This window comes from Trachypithecus francoisi, unplaced genomic scaffold, assembly GCF_009764315.1.
Source record: "Trachypithecus francoisi isolate TF-2019V2 unplaced genomic scaffold, Tfra_2.0 Lachesis_group0, whole genome shotgun sequence".
NCBI lineage: Eukaryota > Metazoa > Chordata > Mammalia > Primates > Cercopithecidae > Trachypithecus > Trachypithecus francoisi.
In genome coordinates, this window is record NW_022681453.1 from 99,399,453 (window position 1) to 99,412,713 (window position 13,261).

General features: G+C 33.5%; 1 protein-coding gene across 3 annotated transcripts in view; it reads right to left on the reverse strand.

Annotated features, from left to right (window-relative positions):
- CADM2 (cell adhesion molecule 2) overlaps nt 1–13,261 on the reverse strand; it is a 1,094,949-nt gene that overhangs the window by 135,017 nt on the left and 946,671 nt on the right. The window lies entirely within an intron of this gene.

Genomic DNA, 13,261 nt, shown 5'->3' on the forward strand with positions numbered 1-13,261 from the left:
TCCTAGAATAACTACTGAACCTCAATTAAGTAATTGTTGAATAAATAAATAAATGAATAATGGTCTTTCAAAATATTTTCCAACTGGTGGTTAAATTTGTTAGAAAATCAAATTTACTTGTCACAACTATCTTCTAATAATAGCAAATAATAATCAAATACTTGGTAAATACTATGCATTGATGTAATTGCTCTGTATGCATTGGCTCATCGAACTCTTGCAGAGCATATGGAAAATTCTGTTGCTCTCATTGTACAGTATACGAAACATGCTCTGAGGAGTGAAGTTAACACTGATACATTTGTTTGACCCTTTTTCTGTAATGTTAACCACATTTCAGTGAGTTTGCGTTTTCTAGTCTCTCTTAGACTACACTAGCAATTGATGTTTTTCATACTATGTTCTGTTAAAGTCATCAAAATTAACTCTTTCTCTATCTGGTTAAATTAGCACCCAGTCCAAGACTTTGGCTCTATATGATCTGCATATTGTGCAACCTCTTATATCTCTCTCTCACATCGTTTACCTCATTGACAGATAGATATATTCTTTTAAAATACACCCACTGTCTCATTTATAAAAACAGGTTCTTCTTATTCACAAACTCTTCTCATCCACACATAATATAAAAAAAATCTCACGACAGCAAATTTGTACTAAGGGAAATTTAGAAATTTTAAAGTGTCTTGCAGATGAAAGATTTGTGAATTTTTGCCTTATTTCAATATTATTACATAAGGGTTTCCAAACTAAATTTATGTAACACTCATCTAAAGATCTCTTGGTACTTAACATTAATCCTAAAGAAAGCTATGCACTAACTCACTATTGTGAAGTCACTTTTATTTTACTTCAAAATAGTGATTCTCATGTGAGGACAGTTTCATCCCCTAAGTATGTTTGAAAATGTCTGAAGACATTTTTGCTTGTTAGAGGAACAGAGAATAGCAATTAACATCTAATAAGCAGAGGCCAGGAGTGCTGCTAAACATCCCACAGTACACAGGACAGCCCCACACCAGCCCCCTCCCAAAAACAAACAGAATTCTCCTGCCCAAAATGTCAATAATACTTTTCTTTAAAATATTTACATTTACTTTATTCATTATCTATTTTCTTTCTATTTATTTATTTATTTACTTATTTATTTATTTATTTTTGAGAAAGAGTCTCACTGTGTGGCCCAGGCTGGAGTGCTGTGGCGCGATCTTGGCTCACTGCAAGCTCTGCCTCCCGGGTTCACACCATTCTCCTGCCTCAGCCTCCCCAGTAGCTGGGACTACAGGCGCCCGCCACCAAGCCCAGCTAATTTTTTGCATTTTTAATAGAGACAGGGTTTCACCGTCTTGGCCAGGATGGTCTCCAGCTCTTGACCTTGTGATCCGCCCGCCTTGGCCTCCCAAAGTGCTGGGATTACAGGCGTGAGCCACTGCGCTCAGCCTATTTTCTTTATATTTGTCTATTTATCTATCTATCTATGTCTTCTTTGTTACAACAGATTGGGAGCTACTAGAGAACTGTGACGCTGTGTGCACTGATGTGGATTGCTTATGTTCCCTCACATCATTGCTTACTCCTGAAAGGAAGTAAATGCTTAATACTCTGAATTAGGCCATTATGATACTCTCCTGAAATGAAAAGCTGTAAATCAAACTCAATCCACACCTCAAATTCTACCACTCAATAGGAGCAGTGGGGTTAATATACCAAGTGTTAACAGGACTCTTTCAGTTCCAGCTCTATCTGATCTCATTTTTTTCTGGGTACAATTGTGTTTTTTCTAAGATGTTTAGTTCATTTTTCCCGTTTGTAATTCTGTAGTAAAATTCTCACTTTCCATTTAACTTACATTTCCTAATGCTGAAAATTCTCAGCTACTTTTTCTTCAATGGTGTGTTAAATTTCTTTGATTTTAGTGAATGCTTTTGTGGCAATCATTTATTTATTTGAAAAATATTTATAAATCACCGTGCATACAAGACACAGTCCCACTATTATACAAGTGTTACATATTTGCAAAAACAGCCACCTCTAGGAATACAGTCCTAATAAATTAGATAACTCATATAAAGTACAAAATAATGCAAACTCAAAATTGGAGGCACAATAGTACCTGGATGATGTATTATGGGAGTTGCCAGAGATGGATAGATTATACATATTTGTCAGAATCAAAGAAGATGACTTAGAAAAGTGGCATTTAAAATAATTCAGAGAAAACACAGTATTTGATCTGGTAGAGATTTTCTAGAGGGAAAGAAAAGAAGGGATTTAAGGCAAAGGAAAAATGAACAAAGTGTTGTATTAAAAAATGTTGGCTGGTGGGAATTGAACAATGAGGTCACTTGGACACAGGAAGGGGAGCATCACACACCGGGGTCTATTGTGGTGAGCGGGGAGGGGGGAGGGATAGCATTAGGAGATATACCTAATGTAAATGATGAGTTAATGGGTGCAGCACACCAACATGGCACATGTATACATATGTAACAAACCTGCACGTCGTGCACATGTACCCTAGAACACAAAGTATAATAAAAAAGAAATGCTGGCTATATATGAGGCATCTAGAAATAATGTAAAGCATAGAATTCATTATCTGAAAAAACGTACTTGAGAGCAGCATTATGGGGGGTTGGTTGTATTTTAAAAGCCTTGAATGTCAAGACGTAGAGTTTGGACATTATGTTAGAAGCAATAAGAAATCATCTCGGGTTTGTAAGTATCAGGTTAAGAACCAATATTTAAGAAGACATGTTTGGCAGTGTGTAAAACTGAATGTATCTGGGAGAGGAATAGAAGCAAAGTGTCTCTATCATAAAGCTGGCCCACAAGGAAGACCTTAAAGAGAAGCAAAAGGTAGCAGTAAAAATATAGGTAATAAAGGCATCGACACTTTTGTTCATTTTAATTCTATTATTTATTTATTTATTTATTTATAGATGGTGTTTCATTTTGTCACCCAGGCTGGAGTGCAGTGGTGCCATCTCGGCTCACTGCAGCCTCGAACTCCTGGGCTGAAGCGATCCTTCTACTTCAGCCCCTGATGTAGCTGGGGCTACAGGAACACGCCATCATGCATGGCTAATTATTTTGTATTTTTGTAGAGACGTGGTTTCCACCATGTTGGCCAGGCTGGTTTCAAACTCCTGAGCTCAAGTGATCCACCTGCCTTGGCCTCCCAAAGTGCTATGATTACAGGCGTGAACTACTGTGCCGGCCCATACATTTTTATACTTGTTGACTCTATGGTACATTATTTTAAGTGCATTTGAAACAGTTCTAACTATATGTAAGGAATGATATTTCATAACTTGTGTTCTTTCTTTATTAGAGGTCCTCCAATGAAAAGAAAACGTTTAATTTTAAAAATAGGTTTAAAAATTGGCTTACCTTGCAATTATGATATGAAAACATTGAATCATTTTATAAATCTAAAATACATTATGAAATTTTAGTGACACTATATTTCTTATATTATGAGAAATCTTGCTACTTCACCGACCTAGGTATTACTTCACCACTAACTCATCAATTATCCCCAACTATGATAAAAATAATAACATAATAAGAAAATGGATATATATACAATGATACAAGAGTGGGGATGTCCATATAATAAAGGAAAATATGACAATGTTATTTAGCCTTTTATGATTTTTGAACATAAGAATTTACTTTACATAGTCCGTAAATGGAAACATGTTGAAAGCATTTGGTGATGAGGAAATTTTAACAACATATTTTAGTTGTATTTTAATTGCTCTTTGTAAATCTAAAAATGAAAATGTTTGGCAATTATGGAATAAATATATTTTATTCTTCTGGGTAAAATTATGAGCCGTCAAATTTTTTATTAAAAAAATTGCATTCTGACAATGCTAGTGAAAGAAGAACCAAAACGCAATGACAAGATAGGACACAGTAGAGAGGTATTTTGAAGCTGGACTCATTATTTACAAGATAGATATATTTCAGGATTATGCATGCCAATTATTACTCAATTTGTATATATATACCATTAAAGCCAAAAAAATTAAAATTAAGGTTTTTCTGTTTACATTTTATATTGAAAGTTCTAATAAAATTTGTTTTTTACCCTCCTTTTGTTATTATGTCTATACATCATTAAAAAAATTACTTAGAATATGAAACAAAAACGTATGGCCCAGATAGTAAATATGGCTATTTTGTTTCCTGATACATTGAGGATTAATAAAGTTTAATATATTGATTAATCACATTTTGATTATAATTGTGATACAAATTACAACAATTTATAATTACAAATTGACCAACATAAAATGATTACAATACCGAAGAAGAAGAAAGGAAAGAAGGGGAAGAAGGAGAAGGAAGGAAAAAGAAAGAAGGGGAAAGGAGGAGAAAGGAGAAAGAAGAAGAAAGAAAGGAAGAGAAAGAAGAAGGAGGAGAAGAAGAAGGAGGAGAAGGAGAAGGAAAAGGAAGAAGGAGAAGATGTTGATGAATCTGCAGCAGCAGCAGAATCATCTGAGGAATGACACTACCCAACTTCAAAAAACAGTATAAAACTACAGTACTCAAGACAGTAAGGTATTGGTGAAAAAGGAGATATATAGATCAATGGAAAAAATGGGATCCCAGAAAGAGACCCAAGCAAATATAATCAACTATGTAAAGGAGCAAATACAATTCAATGGAGAGAGGACTGTCTTTTTAACAAGTGGTGCTGGAAAAATTGGACATTCACACACAAAAACATGAATCTAAACATAGATCTTACACATTTCAAAAATTAATTCAAGTGAAACATTGATCTAAGTGTAAAACACAAAACTCTAAAACTTCTGCAAAATAACATAGAAGAAAATCCAAGTGACCTTGGATTCAATTATGACATTTTAGATACAAATTTAAAAGCACAATTCATTAAAAAGGTAATTTGGACTTCACTAAAACTAAACATGTTTACTCTGCAAAAGACACTGTTAAACGGATGAAAAGATAAGCCACATACTATTAAAATGTATAAAAAGTATATCTAATAAAGGACTGATATCCAAAATATACAAAGAACTTTAAAAATGCATCCATAAGTAAACAAATAATTAAATTTAAAAATTAGCAAAAGATCTAAACTTTTCCAAGGTAGATATGTCAAACTTTTCTCTAATCTAGACATCTCACCAAAAAAAGGTATACAGAAATAAAATAAACAGATACAAAATTAATATCATACATCATTAGGAACTGCAAACTAAAATAACGAGATGCTACTACACACCTATTAGAATGGCTAAAATTCAAACTACTGACTCGCCAAACACTGGTGAGAATGGAGCAACAGAAACTCTCACTTATTGCTGATGGCAATGCAAAATGGCTCAGCCACTTTGAAAGTGAGTTTTTACTTTCAAGTGCTAAACATGGTCTTGCCATACAATCGTCCAATCAAGCTCTTTGGTATTTATCCAAATGAGCTGAATACTTATGTCCCCAGGAAAACCTATGCATGATGTTTCTAGCAGTTGTGTTCATAATTGCCAGAACTTGGAAGAAACCAAGATACTGTTCAATAGGTGAATGGATAAACAAATTCTAGCACAACCATTCAATTAAATGTTATTCAGCAATAAAAACAGATGAGTTATGAAGTCATGAAAAGATGAGCTGGAACCTTAAATGCATATTGCTAAGTGAAAGAGGCCAGTCCAAAGAGACTACATCCTGCATAATTCCCATTATATGACATTCTAGAAAAGGTAAAACTATACTCAGTAAAAAGATCACTGGTTACCAGGTCTTGTGGGAGAAGGAAAGTAAGATAAAGAGGTGGAGCACAAGAGATTTTTTGGGCTGTGAAACTAAATTGGATGATGTAACAGTAGAAACATGACATTATACACAGGTCAAAACCCATAGAACTATACAATGCAGAGTGAACCCTAATGTAAAGGATGTACTTTACTTAACAATCATCTGTCAATATTAGTTCTTCAGTTGTAACAAAAATAACACAATAACGCAAGATGTTAACAATAGGGGAAACTATAAGGGGAGTGGGGAGAAACTATAAGGGGAGAAGGTGTATATGGGAACTCTCTGTACTTTCTGCTCAACTAATCAGTAAACCTAAAACTGCTCTTAAAAATGAAGTATATTATTTAAAAAACAAAACAAAACAAAAAAAGACTATTGGACCCAGATGGTAAATATCAATGACAATTTTTCCTAATATATCAAGAGCCAATCCAGTAAAGTCTAATACATTGATTTATTAGTGTCATTTTCTAATTATACATTTTTCTCATGGAAATCGTGTATATGTCTGTGTGTGTGTGTGTGTGTGTGTGTGTTTGTCTGTTTATAGTTTATTCAGAAAGTGGAAATACAAAAATTCCAAAATATTGGGCATTAAATATCTAGTCATTTTTTAATAAGAAAGATACCTGTAGCTATCTTTCAAAAATAGACATAAAGTAGAATAAGTTATTATTGAAAGTGAAAAATATTAGGTATTAACAAGATGTATATTTTTACTTGTCACAGTTATTTATGTCTCATTTGTATCCAGTTTTTATTCTCTATTAGACTGACTTAAAAATAATCGAAAAGATTCGCTGACATCTCTACTATCCATTCATTCCATCATTTTGATGTTATGTTTTACTGCCTTTTATGAAATTAATGTTTTTAAATAATTTTAAAACTTCCAAAAAGTTTTATGAATGTGTACTTGATGATAAGCTTAATTAGGAAATTTGAGAGTATGTTACGTTAATTTTATATATACATTTATTGACTTTCAATTTGGAATTCCCATTCATGAATATATATATCCTCTTCAATGAGTTTTAATAACACACACACAAATTGTTATATACTATTGATAATGTAAAAATGGCACAAAAACAACATTTTGAATCATTGCCTTTAGATGGCTTAAAATACTTGGTGATTCAATTACTTTAAATAGTTAACGTAATTATTCTTATCCTTTATAAAATAAAAAAAAAGTCTCATAAGCAAAATGTGCCAGTAATATATACTGTTGGTAATATAATACATAGACGTAACTTCTCTGAAAAAAATTAAAAATTTTTTGGAATCTCAAATAGTGGTCACACTCTAGGCTATCTTTATTGACATAATGAAATGTATCTCTTACTAAACAGCATAGACCTCACCTTATGATTCTAGCATATGTGCCATTTCATTAGCTTTTTGAAATATCTTAGACACAATTAAAATTCTTCTAAGGCATTCCCAGGCATAAATATGGCATTTTGTTAGTCAAAAGAACAGTTTAGTTCTAAAAAATGTAACCTAAATATAATTTTCATTTCACCTTTCCTGTTTCCTTTTATATTCTGTGCCCTTGTACCATATATAATTTGTGGTAGACAAGATAATTAGATAATTAGCATTTCATAAATGAGATGCCAGAGGAGTGAGATATTCTATTTTGAATGCTTCTTGGAACATTCGCCTTCCTATCTGATAAGCCGATATAGCCTGAAACATTTAATGTATAATACACAGAAACGTAGTGAAAGCAAAGAGAATATAACTAACACAGGGTGATTTAAAATAAACGGACCTGGGCTAGAGAAATGTACGGGTTTGTGTAGTGTAGACTGCATAAACAAGAACTTCTTTTTTTTTTTTTTTTTTTTTTTTTTTGAGACGGAGTCTCGCTCTGTCACCCAGGCTGGAGTGCAGTGGCCGGATCTCGGCTCACTGCAAGCTCCGCCTCCCGGGTTCCCGCCATTCTCCTGCCTCAGCCTCCCGAGTAGCTGGGACTACAGGCGCCGCCACCTCGCCCAGCTAGTTTTTTTTTTTTTTTTTTTTTTTTTGTATTTTTTAGTAGAGACGGGGTTTCACCGTGTTAGCCAGGATGGTCTCGATCTCCTGACCTCGTGATCCGCCCGTCTCAGCCTCCCAAAGGGCTGGGATTACAGGCTTGAGCCACCGCGCCCGGCCGAACTTCATTATTTTTTATAAGTGAAAAAGGACAACAGCGAAGAAGACATGGAATAAAGAATCTCTGCTCATATCAGAATCAAAAGACGATATAAACAACTGAATTAGCAAACTTTAAACCCATCTGTATTGAATATTGTCTTCTATAATCAGAATCTTATTTGTAATCGATTTCATTGTTTTGGAACTAAAGGGAGAACTGATCAAGCATATTAATTGGTCCAGAAAAGTAACAAAAAAGTACAGGGAAGAATTTAGTTTCTCGGGGCACAAAGTAATTATCTTTAAAAGAGAGTAAGGAAAGGAATGAATCTCTTTAGAAATAGTTCAATACATTTAAAAAATGTAAGTTTTTAAGAGAAAAATGGATTGACTTTATTAGTCATTTGCATGGTAACTAGAATAGAGATATAATCATCAAGAAGGTAAAGGTCAGGACTGTCAATTGACCATTTAACCCCTTAAAAAGACATAATTTTAGTAACAATTGGACCCACACGTTTTTCTGTTATTTTAAATATACATGATATATTTCTTATTTTCATTCATTATTAACCTAATTAATTTCATTTAAACACAATTTTAACACATCAGCTTCTCTCCCTCTCTTCCTTCCTCCCTTCCTTCAGCCATTCATTCCTTCCTTTCCTTGATGCTCAGATTGAATTGTTTGTGTGTACATGCAGGATCTCCTCTACAAGCTCTTTTAACTATTTATTGCTTTAAACATTAATAACCTTCATGTGTAAATAGTGACTCATTTTTATAGGCAAAGCCCAGTACTGTTAAAGGAAGTACTAAACAAACATTAATGATAGCATAAGATTTCATGATGAGATGAATTATATATAAAATGTACTTTACTATTCACACATTTTTAAAATTTGAACTCTTATTTTTCTATATTTTCAGTTCTTTGTTACAGTATTAAAATGCTTTTTCAGGAAAAAAACACAACAGTCTGACATATTTTAGTTTTCTGTCTCTTGCGCTTTTCATTTTCATTAAGAGTTTTTTAAATGTAATTTTTGTCAATGATACATACAGAAAATGAATATTCAGTCATTTTCTTCTTTTCTGTGTTTTGTGTAATTTCTATGAGTGCAGATATATTATTTCTACTGAGATTTAAATAATATCTGACTCATACAATTTGTTCTTCTAAAAATTAACTCACAGATAAAAAGTTATTTTACAAAGAAATCTGTGTGAAAATGGGAGGACGAATTTGAGTTTTCATTGATTAATTTTTAAAAGTGGCTTTTCCCACCGCTCAGTTGTGAAGCTTGCTCTTCCCGATTATGTAAAATCTGCAGGTATTTGTGATTCACTGTGAAAGTTCTGCTTTTCATTTTCTTAAGTTTCAGTTTTAAAAGAAATCTCTTTCATCATAGTGGCAGTATTTAAATGTATGATTAATATTTTATTTTTAAAAACGCTCTATTTTACAGGCTAGATTCATATAAATTGTATATCACAAGGTTATAGACTTAACACAGTTAAGCTCTTGAACTATAATTCCTCCTGCTATACTTTTTTCATTATACTCTTGGCATTGTATGCTTAACTTAAATTTTCTTATTGCTCACCAAACTTAGGTTTCTACAATATCACAGGATTTTTATTTCAGAGGTAGTCATAGCTGTTTCCATTATTGTAGGAATATATATTTATTCTTTTGACTTACCACTGAAAACAGTCTCATCTCTGTGGATCCAAAATGCTAAATGTTCCTCCATTTGGGCCAGCCTTTTAGGATTTTCACCACAAGAATATTGTCAGACAATGGAGAACTACTAAACTTATGCTCCATAAATCCTACATTAACCCATCTTTTTCCTTTCCAAGCCTGAGCTCGACTTTCCCTCTTCTCATTCATGGAAAGTTCCTTATCATCTAGATTACACATGTGGATCTATGTGCAGCCATGATCTACTGTCTCCAGAAACAACCATTGAGATGCTATTACCATTATTCTGAGATCTTTATGAAGACCCCATGGATTTGCTCCATTTGCTCTAATTTTGATGCTGACTGTTGCTCAATGTCTCCTTTCCACCCTCCACTCATTTAATCTCTGGGGAATGTTCTGCATGCTTAAAGAAACATTTAGCACTATCATCAGTTAGTTTTAATTAACTTCACATACTTGAATGATGGTATGCTAGATGCTAGGAAAATAATTTAAATAGATCTGGTTTCTGCCTTCTGGCCATTTACATATTAAACCGTGATAGAATGAGATGCTATTTTTAATTGGCTAGCCATGAAAAGTGTAACATTTTTAATGTAAAATTTCCTTTAAAAATTAGATAATTCAATTGCCTTCCTTCATGAATTTTTACTTATTCATACATATTGAAATATGGTTAATAACTAAAATGCTCAAGAATTGTATAATACTTCCATTTTGGATTTCCAAAGTCATGAAAATGACCTTGGCAGCTGACATACAGGCTAAAATATTCTCAACAAACAATTTACCAGAATGTATAGAGTAATCAAATAAAGGTAGTCTGTGACTGTGGCGTAGAATAAAACAAAGACAAGTTCATCTTATGACCAGGAGTGAAACAAGACAGAGACCAGGACCCTCAATGTCCACAAAAGTTTGCATAATTAACTATTGTTTCTTTATAATAACGAACCTACAATCTTTTCATTTTTTAGCTAAAGTTACTCATACACTCATCATTGACATGCTCTTAATTCTGAGAACACACAATCCAGAAGCACAAGCCTAACTCCTATAACAAGTCTCTTCTCACTGTTTCTTACCTCCATCCAGAGATTCATCTGCTATGTTTTCTCCTTAGCCATAGCAACTTAAAATAAATATAGCTTTGCTTAACTATTGGTAGACTTTTGTTGATCTGTGACTGGCAGGGGTCTTCATAGTTCTTATGACTGATTTTTATTGTTTTATTGAATTATATGTTGGAATTTACAGTTAACTAAGTAGTCAACTATTATTTTAAATTTAGTTTTATTTTGCTTTGTATGTAAATATTAAAGAGTTTAAATTAAAATACTGTTGATCCCGGTCCTTTAAAAATATTGTTACACGGCCAGGCGCGGTGGCTCCCACCTATAATCCCAGCGCTTTGGGAGGCCGAGATGGGCGGATCATCTGAGGTCAGGAGCTCAAGACCAGCCTGACCAACATGGAGAAACCCCGTCTCTACTAAAAAGTACAAAACAAAAATGAGCCAGGCATGGTGGTGTGCATGCCTGTAATCCCAGCTACTCGGGAGGCTGAGGCAGGAGAATTGCTTGAACCTGGGAGGTGGAGTTTATGGTGAGCTGAGATCACACCATTGCACCGCAGCCTGAGCAACAAGAGAGCAAAACTCCATCTCAAAAAATAATAATAATTATAATTATATATATATATAGTTTTAAAAAATTGTATTTTGGGAGACCCACGGATGTAAGAAAAAGAAATAGAAAAAGGAAGGCAATTGATATTTATTCAGTCTATTGAATGCCATGAACTTGACTTAAGTTCAAGGAATTAATTCTCTAGCTTATTATCACATCCCTACAGGGATGACTCCTCTAGTTTATAATCAAAGCTCAACCAGTTTCAGTAATTTTCCCAAAGCCAAAATACAAATAAATGTCAAAATTGACAGATAATCTCCATTTGGGCTCTACAGTATGCTTCTTTCTGAATTTGCTTTAAGGAGAATAGGAGTAAATTACTAAAACTAACCTAATTGAAACCATTTAAACATTATAATATTTTCAATAACTACTAAACTAAGAATAATTTTAAAAACAATAAGCATATTATAGTCAGCTTTATATTTTCCATATAAAAAGTGACCAAAAAATTCTAGTTCACCTGGCAATTCTCCAATCTTTTCTCCTAACACTCTGTAGTTTTCTCCTAGTCCACTCTACCCCGGTATCACTGGCACCCTTGCTATTCCTAGAAATAAAAACAGTAAACGTGCTACCTCAGGGTCTTTGTGCTTGCCCTTCCCTCTGCATTACACCAACACACATAGTCGCTTTCCGTAATCTCCATTTCCGTCTCTTGACTGCCCTCCTCTCCTTTATTTTCCTTGCTGCCATGTGCTTATCAATATGTACTTAGTACTTACCAATATGTAACATGTGATATGTTGCATTTATTTATTTATTTTCATCCCTACCTAGAATGGATGCTGTAAGAGAAATGAAGTTTGTTGGTGATAGTGGAGGTGATTATTTTGACACTTTGGAGACAAACTCAATTTGTGTTTTTGTTTGTTTTGGTCATTGCTGTAACCCAAGTGCCCAAAACAATGCCTATTACATAGTAGCCGCTAAAAAATTTTGTTGAATAAATAAATGAAAACAAATGCAATGAAACATATTGAAACAGTACTTAGAGTTTAGCATTTTAGGATTTGATGTAATTGCATATCACATACAAATTCTAAGCTCAAGCTATAATTTTGTCACAAATAGAAAGAGAAAACAAAATCTTCATTACCTAGAAAATCAAATACTGCAATTTAGAGCATGTTATCTCCCATACCTAGAAAATCCAATACTGCAATTCAGAACATGTTATCTCCTATCCTCTATTCTCTTATATTTTATTTCACATATTTCAATTCATTCATTTTTATTTTGATTAGTATCTATAATTGTCTACTAACACCTTGCTAAGTACTAAAACTGCCATGATCACAAGTTTGCTAGTTGTGTGACTCAGCCTCTGTAGTCTTCAGAATCCTTGTGTGTATCTTGTGACTAATGAGAGTAACTACTCGGGGCAACTCTTAGTAAATGAGAACTCAATGATATAATACCAGCACAACATTTAGCACTGCCCCGCTCTATTAGATTCACAAAATTAATTTTGTTCTTATTGATTGTGAATAATGATGATGAAGAAAACATAATATGCTCCTATATTCATACAACATTAGTATATACCACATAGAAGGTAAAACTAGTCTAATTTTAAAAAGCATAGCTGAAAAGCCACATTTGCATAGGATAAAGTTATTTTAATATAACACTGTTCATCAAGACCCTCTCAGATTACCAATTCTCAGTGATTTTGCCCAAATTACCACTTTTTCTACCCCACCCTTACATGCACGCCAACATAAAGCCACAATTTGAAACATAGGGTATTAACCTTATACATATCCTTCATTGTTCCTCACTGTTAGGAATGGAACTCAGGCAAGGAGTGTTTTCCTTTGAATCTGATTAATACTAGTGAGTGTAGTTTTACTTCATTTTGCTGTGGATTTTACTGCACCTTTGCTAGGACTTCAGGTAGTTTTGAAATGAT